The sequence below is a fragment of the Cupressus sempervirens genome, chromosome 11, assembly GCF_028749045.1.
Source record: "Cupressus sempervirens isolate cs-2001-9-10 chromosome 11, ASM2874904v1, whole genome shotgun sequence".
NCBI lineage: Eukaryota > Viridiplantae > Streptophyta > Pinopsida > Cupressales > Cupressaceae > Cupressus > Cupressus sempervirens.
Genome location: NC_143128.1, coordinates 215,498,317 through 215,510,935, shown reverse-complemented (window position 1 = coordinate 215,510,935; position 12,619 = coordinate 215,498,317). Strand labels below are relative to the sequence as shown.

Below are 12,619 nucleotides of genomic sequence, written 5' to 3'. Positions count from 1 at the left end.
GGGTTGGGTATTATATTGGGGAGGAGTTTCATAGATGTTGTGGGTTTCTTTAGGTGGGTACTATTGATTCAATTATTGATCCTCAGGCCTAGACCCTTCTTTTTCAACTAGTTAGTGTAAGGTTCGTGTAGAGCCTTCTTTTATGTATGTCGATTAGAAGAGATTCTATTTCTTTCAAGGGCCCCTTTAGAAGGCTGAATTATTTTGATATCAATAGCAAGTAGATTTTAGGATTTTCCAATCCCTCAATGGTAATCAAGTATGTTAATGGCACATGTTTGAGGGATTTCACCAATTCCGTTAGTTGGTTCAGATAGTCTTGTACTCTTTGTAATTTTTTTAGAGAGGCTTGAAACCTCAGTGGTCTCTAGTCTATAGAGAAAGGTTATGTGTTAAACCAGTCTAGTGTATTGGCTTTTCCTAGGGAAACTGATTTTTAAGTTTCTCAATACCTTTTGGGCATTAGTTCACTTGTCCATCTTGGGCTTCGTATCTTTATCATGTATTTTCTAGTAGCAACATTCCATTTTTATGGGTTCTAGATTCATGGTAAAATCTACTTGTAGGGTGTTTCGAGTCCCCTCAAATCCCACTTTTACCTTAATCCAAAAAATATCGCAACTATTACTTAGTTTAATTCAAGTCTTTATAACTTAGTAAAAGAACTTAGATAAATAAGTGTTATCATAGATTTAGCACCTGTTCTCTATTGGAAGTCTTATTGGGAAACAAGATACTAAGAGGGGAGAAGGCAGGAATAAATATCAATAAAAATTTTCACTATTAAAAAAAATATCATACTAACATTTTTCACCCCTAATCTATCTCATATCTTAGATCTCATATCATATAATCATAAAGTGTAATGTTGAAAAGAAATCTATCTAAGCATAACATTCATGAAAACATAAACACATAACACAAGGATTTTGGTACCCAAGAAACCTTCCAAGGCAAAGGTAAAATTGGGGTGGGAATGAAACCCACAAATTGTTACTATTGCAACAACAAAGTCCACCTTTTCGAGCTATAGTTTGATCATTTCTGATGGTCTACCCTATGAGGGGTCTGGTCAGTTAAAAGATTTACAAGATTGTTAGGTCTCACCTTGATTAAATGATTTTACACTTACAATGAAGTATGGACTTTGTTAGGAGATTTAAATAAGGTTTGCTAAAACAACTCTATTGGGAGATTTTCCTTGTTAAAATGTCTCAATACTCAATCCTTCAGTTTTCTGAAAAATCTAGTTATGGAACTCCTCTCTTCAATACCTAATCCTTCAGTTGTATACATTCATTATGTTTCTCATTTTTTAATTTTTTAAAGTAGTTTAAGTTTTATGTAAACCATTAATTCACTCTTAGTGATGTTTTTATTTCAACAATATGAAATGAAATGTATACATATTAAAAAATAAACTAGGTAAAAAACATAATTATATGATAGTTGACTAATGCAACAAAGTAGGAGCTCACAAAAAATGAAGATCAAGGGACATATATCAAAGTATACATCAAATTGAGAGAAAATAGATAATAAATGGATATTTATGTTCAAACACTAGAGGAGCCAACTCAAATTCTAGAAACCCAAAGAAATAGCGATAGAAATGTAATTTGAAAGTTGAAATATCAACATCCATAAGGTAACCTAGATGACATAAATAAATCTTTTGTTAATAAAGAATAGTGATATATTAAAGATAGTTGTAATTGGTTGTAACGAAATGCAATATTTTATATTGCTATTGTTCTAGAGTAATTAGATATTTTCTAATTAATGCAACTTAGGTTTTACCTTTTAGGATTTTGATCTCCTTTATAAGGATTGATCTCTTTGTAATTACTCATTCATTAAATATAATTTGCAATTATTTTATTCACATCAAGAATGTCTCATCTTTTGTGGATCTATGAATTTGAACCTCTATAGCTTTGATTCAATCTCTTTATAATAGGTGTTTGCATGTACCGATTCTTGAGAGCTATGGGATTGAGCTTTCATCAACTTCAACATGGTATCAGAGCTTCAAAAAAAATTTTGGTGCACTTTGAGCCCAAATGGACATCATTTTTTGAATCATAATGCCCATAAACCCCTAATTCTGTATAAAATTTGTTCAATTTGGCCATAGTTGACTAGCAAGGAAATTTTTTTGCCCTCAGATCTAGGCATGCTTCCAATGGGGGCCATTTATTTTTTTTCTTGAAAAAAAAAATCACAAAAAGGTTCACTTTATTGAAAAAATATAAAACACATGCTTTGAAAAAAATTAAGTTACTTAAAAGCCTTTCTTTTTTTTTTCAATTTTTTTAAAAAAGTGCAAAGGATGCCTAGACATAGTTCTTACATAGTAGGGTATTGATGTGATAGGTACTTCTAATAGTAGCACAAGTTATGATGTGATCCAAAATTTGAAAACCTTCAAACCATCATTTATTTGATTTATTTTGTCCTAGAGACCTACTAATGGTATTTTTGTTTTATCTTCATCATACAAAGATAATTTTTGGCAAATCTTATATTGTCAAAAATCTCTTTCAGATCCCATTGTGATGGTGCAAGTTATTTGGACGTTTGATGTTGTTTGGTTTTTTGTTTACGCAGTCAAAGGTTCTATTTTGCACTTTAGAAGACATGTCTTGAGCACCCAATCTTTGATTTGGAGATGATTTATATCATTGGAAAGGTCTTTTTGAGAGATTTCTCTAGTGATATTGGATGTATTTCCATATTCTTCTCCAGTCACATTCTATTCATCTTTTTGCATTTTTTCATACTCTTAGACATCTTAGTTGTTTGAGGTTTTTGGATCAATTTTGTTCCTTTAGATGATATTTTATGGATTTTTCTATCTGTTGTATCAGCCTCATGTCTCCATTGGTCCATTTAGAAATAATTTTTATGCATTCTTGCAAATGCATTGAGATAAAGTGCCATATTGCATCTATATTTTTGTTTCAATTTTTTGACTTGTTTTTCCTTCTAATTGGAGTAGTGTCATCTGAGAACACTCATATAGATTATTGTATTCTTGGGATTCACCATATCTTATTTCTTATTTTGTATGCACTACTCTGATTAAAGTATCATGGGGGGTTGATTTTTTGCCTTTTTTTTTCTATCTTCCTTTGTCCAGTGAGTTTCCCTTCAGTGATATTAGCCTCATGAAGTGTCTAAGATTTATCACCTCACTACACACATGTATTAATTTGTGCATCTTGATTGTGGTTTCTTGAGATGTAGTTATTTTGGCCTAATTTTTTAGTTTCCTATCACTTCACACTTTTCTACATTAGGGGGGCTCTTTTGTTGGTTATTATGCTTCCTTGGCTCAATGGAGTAAGCTATATATTCACTATTTTTCCTTACATACTAGGAAAATGTAGTGGCTAGGTACATATGCATTTCAGTGAGATGGATCATTTACCATAAAGACACTATTTTTTTCATTCCTACTTTGGATGCAACCTTCCATGTTCAATTGATAATCTCTTCAAGCTTTGGTATTTCATTCTATTAGTATCTTCGTGTTTAGTTATTTTCCTTTGTGTGCCTCCTAATTCAAGTAGTGTCTTTCTGAGAGCACTCATGCAGATTATAGTCTTTTCTACCTACTCAAATTCTATTTCAGTGGAGGTTATTCATATCAAATTTTACTTTTAATAGAGCTTTGTAGCTTCTACATGCTTTAGTGGTTTTCTACGTGATCATCCTTTTGTTCCTATCTTCTAGGATATTCACTAGTTTAAAGTCTTTTTCAGTCATTAACTACATTTTAATATTATTTTCATATATTTTTGGAGTAGGTTTTTCTCACGTGGTTTTCTCTACTTCTTCTCTTTATAGATATTTGGTTTCTACTTTAGTACCTCACCAAACCTTTGTTGTCAAAACCCAAATATATTTTAAATAGTATTTTCTAATGTAAAACTTAGGAGGAAATTAATCACTCAACTAAGTTAGATCAAGGGGAACATACACCTTCAAGAATGATTAATAAACTTCCTTAGACTATTAACCAAATTATTTTCACAATACCCACTGAAAACTGACATGCAACAGGAACTTTCTTCACCTCCTATCACTACATTTTGGTTTTTTATAGCAACTTCATGGAGGCCAAACCAACTCTTCTGCAATGTATTTGGAATACATATTTAGTAAAAGAAAACCTAATATCAACCCAACTACAAACTAACCACCAAATAGCATTTACTCGTCTTTAAAACTACACCACCTTTTCCTCTTGTGTGGATTTAAAACTTGAGCACAAACCAAACTGACCACCAACCATGCAATATTTAGACACTTATATCTTCTACATATTCCATATATAAAACAACATTTTTTCCTGATCACATATCGACTATGTGACCTTCAATATAACAATAAATACATTAAAAATATTCTTCGAATTGACCACTTTCACTTTGCACATATATAACCAGAGATAACTGAAATAATAAAAATTAATAAAAGAAAAATACTATAATACATGAATCCTCCACGAGCTCAAAAATAGATTGTAGAGACTTCATAAAACTCCCATGGACTGGTGCAACTCTCAAAACAACAAATGTTTACATACACGATTGAAAAAATTAAAATTTCTGTAGTAAATGATGAAATTTGTAACTTACTCTAGATACAAAATACAAAATTTTGTTCTATTGCATTCTCATTAGATTATCACATATGCTCAGAATTTTAGACTTTCAAATTCTAAAAATGTGAGCAAGAAATTGCACATTCCAACCAAAAATCACAAAAATTAGGACAAAATTAAAAACTTTCTATTCCTCTTGCTAAATCTGATCTCCCATATTACATTTGGTTAGAAAAATCCGTCCTTTTAAATCCTTTGTCCTCCCTTTCTATTGGGAAGATGAAACATCATAAAAAATAAGAAAAGAAAACATTTTTCAAATCATGAAAAATCGGTCAAAAATGAGAATCTTCTGCCAACCTTTTCCAGTTGTTTTAAGTTTTTTGTGACCATTGATTTCCAGTTGGATTAATTTATCAAACACACACAAAAACTCTTAAAGAAAACTGACTTAAACTGAAATGAAAGTCCTAAGTGGCTATATTTAGAGAGTTTATTGAATCACTACATTTATGCCATCACATCATAGGACTTTATTACAAACATTTTAAATTTATAACACACATATAACATTAAATTTCTTCATGATTTATGCACTTCCTATAGTATTTTGAATTATTTTAGTTCCTGTAGCAAAAATTGTCTGGCTTGCCATTGCAGCATACTCCCCTATAGAATGAATCTCAAATGCTCTTGAGATGAGATGTTTTAGTGATGAACCATGCTTGTTGATTTGTTCCTCATCCATCTGAATATCTTCTATTATAGGTTTGTTCTTCGATTTTATTGGATACTGAGTATATTGTCTCCTTGTAGTCTTCTTGCAAATACCTGCAAAAATAAATATTAGAAAAGAAAAAAAATTCATCTTTATTTTAGACTTATATTCATTTTCTAGTTGCAATCTTGTATTTTCTTAGCCTTGACTCCATTGTATTTGTCTTTCCTTCTTCATCTTAATCTTTGGTTTGTCTCTGTTTTGTAACACAAAAACTATTTGTTGTCGATCATTCATTTCTCGTAACAATTTTATCATATGTAAGACCTCTACAATTGCATACATTTGAAACTCCACCAAATATGCTTTCCAATGAAATTCATCTTTCTTGTCCTCAAAAAAATACCACATCTCCATAGAAAGAGAATACACAAAAGCTTGATCCATTTCATAACCCATAACTAAATTTTCTGTAGTCTCTTCTCTTGGAACCAAATCAGATTTCTCAATCTTGATTTCTTCAACCTTGTCATAAACATAATCATAATTTGTTACCTTCTCATAAGCACATTCAACCTCATCTTCTTTTTTCCATAACATCATTAGATATCTCCTCTTTGTAAAATTCTTCATGTTGAGTCTCCATACTACCACCATCCCTTTCCCATTCACCCATGATGGCTGCAAACTCTTCCCATAAATCAAATTCTTCTTCACAACTTGTTGCTACACAATCTTTATCTCCATCTTCATCCCATTCCTCTTGAAATTTCACTACACCATGAAATTCTAAGGCTTCATCATTTGTCTCCAAAATATTTTTATAGGAGTACATTCTAGCATTATAATTTTCTCTATTTTCAAAGGACACATTACTGTTTTGACCATAAATTGTTCACACTCAAATCCCATAGGACTTGTCTCATTACTCCTCTCATTAATAGTTACTTGTTGCACTTCTTCTTTTTTCACTTTATCTTCTTTCAACTTAGCTTCATCCTCTTCAAGTTTCCTTCTCAAACTTTTTATCTCATCTTGTATCTTGCTTGCCTCTTCTCTTTGTTTTCTCATTTCTTCTTTTCTTTTATTTTTTTCCTGTCTCATCAACTGTGAATCCTTTCTCTGTTGATACCTTCTAAAAAGATACAACCCTACTATTAAAGCTACATCCCCTTGCTCCATTTTTCCTCACCTAGGATCTTTTCTTTTTGCCTAGTCTCTTGGACTTCTTCTCATGTTTTTCTCTCAACCTGTTATAACCGCACAAACACACACAACCAATCTTTTCCAAACCTTTTGCTGAGCTTTGATACCAAAAATGATGCAGAGCCTCACCTTGGAAAACTTAGGAGGAAATTAATCACTCAACTAAATTACATCAAGGGAGATACACACCTTCAAGAATGATTAATAAACTTCCTCAGACTATTAACCAACTGATTTTCACAATACCCACTGAGAACTAACATGCAACAGGAACTTTCTTGACCTCCTTTCACTACATTTTGGTTTTCTGTAGCGACTTCATGGAGGCCAATCCAACTCTCCTACAATATATTTGGAATACATATTTGGGAAAACAAAACTTAATATCAACCCAACTACAAATTAACCACCGAATAGGATTTACTCATCTTTAAAACTACACCACCTTTTCCTCTTGCGTCAATTTAAAACTTGAGCACAAACCAAACTGACCACCAACCAAGCAATATTCAGACACTTACATCTTCTACATATTCCATATATAAAACCACATTTTCTCCTTATCACATATCGACTATGTAACCTTCAATACAATGGTGAATACATTAAAAATATTCACCAAATTCACCACTTTCACTCCATGTAGATATAACCAGAGATAACTGAAATAATAATAATTAAAAAAAAAAAACACTATAATACATGACTCCTCCACGGCCTCAAAAATAGATTGGAGAGACTTCATAAAACTTCCATCGACTAGTGCAATTCTCAAAACAACAAATGTTTACATACACGATTCAGAAAATTAAAATTTCTATACTAAATTATGAAATCTGTAACTTAGTTTAGATACAAAAGACAAATTTTTGTTCTATTGCATGCTCATTAGATTAACACATATGCTCAAAATTTTAGACTTTCAAATTCTGAAAAAGTGAGCAAGAAATTGCACATTCCAACTGAAAATTACAAAAATTAGGACAAAACTAAAAACTTTCTATTCCTCTTGCTAAATTTGTTCTCCCATATTACATTTGGTTACAAAAATCTATCTTTTTAAATCCTTTCTCCTCCCTTTCTATTGGGAAGATGAAACATCACAAAAAACAAGAAAAGAAAACATTTTTCAAATAATGAATAATCAGTCAGAAATGAGAAACTTTTGCCAACATTTTCTATTTGTTTTAAGTTTTTTGTAACCATCGATTTCCAGTTGGCTTAAATTATCAAACACACACAAACACTTTTAAAGAAAACTAACATAAACTGAAATGAAATCACTTTGTCCTAAGTGGCTATATTTGGAGAGTTTATTGAATCACTAGTCCATTTATGACACCACATTTTAGGACTTTATTAAAAACATTAAATTTCTTCATGATTTCTACACTTCCTATAGCATTTTGAATTATCTTAGTTCCTGTAGTAGAAACTATTTGGTCTGCTACTGTAGTAGTTTCTAGACTTTTAGCTACTCCCTAAGTTAATCTTGAGGGTGGGGATTAGATTAATTATATATTTTCTAATTCACTCTATTTAACTTAAGCTAAACTTTAGGCACCTAATACTTAGTTTGTTTATTAATTATTATAATGCAACATAGGTTTTACCTTTTAGGGTTTTGATCTCATTTATAAGGCTTGATCTCTTTGTAATTACTCATTCATTCAATACAAATTTCAATTCTTTTTTGCATATCACAAATGTCTCATCTTCTATGTATCTCTCAACTTGAGCCTCCATATTTTTTCTCTTCTCTTTCTATAACAAGTGTTTGTGTATAGTGATACTTGGGAGTTGTAGTGTTGAGATTTCATCAATCTCAACAATTATTTAATAAAACATAGTGTGACTTATAATTTATGTGTGTCAATATTTAGTAATAAAAATATTATCACTTGGTTTCCTTCATGGTGATATATCATAAGGGTTTGTTGCAACTATCAATATAGTCCATTTGTGAAACATAGCAAGCCTTAATTTGACCATTGAAACTCCACATTAATTGCATCTAAAGATGGTAGATTAAATTGATTAACCTCTTATATAGTAGTATATTCATCATATTGAATTTGGTAAAGTTGCATTGATATTTATAGCACAAAGATATTATTGGTACTATTATTTTTCTTCAAGTGATATATTTGTCAATTGATATCCATATAATCCTACTTCATATATATCAAAACATGTTTTCTATCGACTATAGTGGACTTTAGACCCACAATGACATAATTTTGAGAAGATTATGAAAGATTTTAGGGAGTGGTATCAGATGTCATCATAAACATTGATGATTTCCAAATGCTAGTCAATTGTCATCAATTGCTTTTTCACATTGTACTTTCTTTCCAATCTCATGAGATTAGATTACCTATTTTTGTTGTCATATTTAAATATTTTTCTTGTTTCTTAGCATTTTTAAAGAATTTTATTTGTCTACTATGAATTATACAATTCATTATCATATAATTTTATTGCAAAGTGGAAACTATATAGGAAAGGGAGAGATTTCACCATTACACATCTTTGTGGGCTTTACTTATTTTTGTATTGTATAATCATGTTCCTCTTGTTAGATTACCTAAACAAAGTATTGAATGGAAATGGAATAGGGCTTATGTCTAAGGACATTTTATCATGCATGTTAATGATGACCTATTGGATACTATTACTGATATTGAATGTCCTCAATCTCTTCAAAATTGTATCTAAGAATTATATGGAGATGTTAATATTCAACACTTTTTAAATAATCTTATAATATTTTTTTTATTCTTAAACAAAGATATCATATGACTATGTTTCTTTAGATGGGTTTAACATTTGAACTAAGATTCCTTCTATGTTTCTAATTCTTCTTCAAGAATAGTTTCTCTACCTTTGTTCTCATTGAATTCTTGAAAGGAACGGATCGAGCTTTGTAACATCATTTACTAGGAGGACCATCATTATCCTTCACATTTAATTGCAAATAATATTTTAGTATATTCGTCTTTGGATTTTTCTCTATATTAGTTTCTGTATAACTATAGTTTGTAGCTTTCTAATTTGCCTAGAAATGTACCTACATTGACTCTTCATGAACATCTTTCATGGATAATGAAACATCAAAGTAGGTTTTGTAGTTTTCATAGTTATTTCCATGCTTCCATGTTATACAACATAGTTGGAATGATAATCATACCCATATAGATATATAGTTTCACTTCTTTCTAAGGGGATGAACGTTATTTATTATAATTGGATAGTTAATATTTATTCAACTACTTACCATTCCCACAAGATATTATTCTATATAGGTATCAATCCCTTTTTTTCTCTTCTATTGGTGGTCTATCATTGCAATTGGATTCACAGTACGAATGTATTTCTTAATGTGATATTAGTGTCAAACCTCCATACATCCCTTCATCTATTGTCTAACTCTTATTTGGAGAGTATTTTCATCCCATTATGTTTACTATGTTTCCCCCTTTGTGAGAGATTAGCTAGATGATTAGTTGTGTACAAGTACCTAAAATGGTCAAGTATCTAGGAAACAAATGTTGCATCTTATTCTTAGTCTTGCATTTCTATTATAATAATTTTTTCTCTAGAGGTTGTAATTAAGGGTGGTGTTTGAGTATACCTAGTTTATTATAATCAAGTTTAGATGGGATAGCTCAATAATACATTCTGCAATCATATATAAAAATATTTATTTTATTTTTTATATAAAATATCTTTCGTGTCTTGCATCTAATATCTCTAGTAGGCTTGTTATATACCCACTCTCATTTTAATTTATCCCACTTTGGTTTTGTCCAAGTAGTCTCTTGGGTAACAATAATTTAATTTATACTCACCCCATTGCATTTATACGAGTATCCAAGATTATTTTGATTAAAAAAATTCAGTAAAAATTCATATCATTGCATTGCATACTCTTTCATTAAATCTAATTCTTCTTCATTCCTCTCTTGAGGTTTGTAGTTTCGTAGTTTGATCCTTTGAAGTCTACAACTTCATGGAATCCTAATTCATCTAATGCATGTATCTACTTAAGCTATTCAAGTGTCAATAGCATCTAAAAGTAGATACTAATTTTAAGAGCTCAAATGATGTGAGATTAGGAAGTATTGTCCACAAGAACTCGAGAACATACATGTTATGTCTACCGCATACCATATTATTGTGCAATATAACTACACTAAATAGAAAAGTTTATGTTCTTATTTTAACAAATATGTAACATTAGGAAAAATCTATGTAAGTATCATCTATTCAACCCTTTCTCTTTATAAATTTGAACTTGAGAAAACAAAAATGACAAACAATATATACAATCATACCTACCACATCATATAATACAAACTTTGAATGCTTACCTCAACACAAACTTTGAATGTTTACCTCAACCCATATATACATATATAGCAAAAGATGATTGTAGTATAGCAAACTCAAATAAACACATATGTTAATAAAATAGAGGAAATAAAATTCCACGGGTAATTACATGATTGAATTTGGTCAACTGACGCATTCAACTGGTAGTACAACTTTGAAACGGCCATTTAGAAGTCTTTACAACGTAGTCAATTCAATATGTTTAGAAAGTCCACATACGGCCAATTGATGGCATCATGATAACATCATATGGCTAACAAGTCGTCAAGTCGTCAGTCAGAAGAGAAATAACTATCCCGATAGATACGGTCGACTGTGTCGGTCCAAAGTAAACGTTATTATAAATCCACCCTCGTGTTTGAACGTCAAATAAACTTTCAATGTACAGAAAACTGAATAAAAAATAGCTTTATAAATTTAGGCACTATAAATTGCAACTTGCCGTTAAAGAAATGTAGAGATGAAGACCATGGCTCTCAAACTGGGTTTTCTTTTCCAGCTATTTGGATTTGCACTGCTGCTTATGTTTTCCTCTATTTCCGCAGACGTGTACGAAGTTCAACAATGGGGTAATATAGCGAACCATTTGGAGTTCCGTAGAGTAAAGGGATTCTGAGCTCAATGTTTTTTATGTTTTTAACTTTCGTTTTGAAGTCTAAATATTTTTTTCCACGATCTCTACAGCTTTTATAAATTCCAATGTCTCACAACATGGATGCGATGGCTGCAATTCAAAATCACCGTTTTGTTGTTTCCCACCGCCGCGCTAAGGTGTGATGCGGCTATCTTCGTTACAAATTGTACAGTTATCTAATTTTCAGAAAATCAAAAACATTATAGATTTTTCTAGAAGATTTTAACATTTGATCTTCATCATCTGCATAGTTTGTAGTGGAAAACAACAAAAAATTTAAGAATTTTTTTTCTTTTGACTTTATTTTGTTTTTAGTGCATTTAATTGGAAATCAGCCTATCCCCTCCACAACTATCTATCAAACTAATTGTAGAATGTTCTTGAACTTTCTTTTATATACATAAATATTAGATCACATGACATAAATTCTCTATAAAAAACACATTTTGTTTTTTATACGAACCAAAGATAACAGATGTCCAACATAAATCATCAATCTCTATTGAGCGAAATTTAGCTTTCCATAATCTTATCAAAGGTCATATATTATAGCAATTTTGATATTTTTATTGTTGTATATGTAAATTGCGCGACATGTACTCTGTTGGAGATATTGACAAAATTTGGTCGACATTTCTTGGTTTGGAAATTATCAATTGGAAGTGGTGTCAAATCTTTCATAGTATGAAATGAATATGAGTAAATAATTGTGTAATACTTAGCTTGTTGAAATTTCAAACTTTCTTAAAAGTGGAGTATAGAAAACTAATATAGTAAAAGAAGTAGACAAGCACAAAAATGGCGTTGGCTAATTACCAGATACAATGCATCAAAGACAAAAAAAAAAAGTAAATGAAAAATCAAACATGATTTGTTTTCAGATTCACGAAAACACAACGAGTTTTTCTCAAAAAAATTATTGTTTTCAATCACAAAATATACAAATCATGAAGATGAAATGCTGAAAAATTCAAAAAAAAAATATTGTGTTTTCATTTTTTTGAAACTTAGTCAATGATGCAATTTGTAGGGAGGATAGCTGCATCCCACCAAA

General features: G+C 30.7%; 1 long non-coding RNA gene across 1 annotated transcript; it reads left to right on the top strand.

Moving 5' to 3' along the window:
• Window positions 1-11,324: 11,324 nt before the first annotated feature.
• On the top strand, window positions 11,325-11,868 carry LOC149528930 (uncharacterized). Its single transcript, XR_016359162.1, has 2 exons — window positions 11,325-11,500; window positions 11,616-11,868. It is a non-coding gene; the product is annotated as an uncharacterized LOC149528930 (long non-coding RNA).
• Window positions 11,869-12,619: the final 751 nt, after the last annotated feature.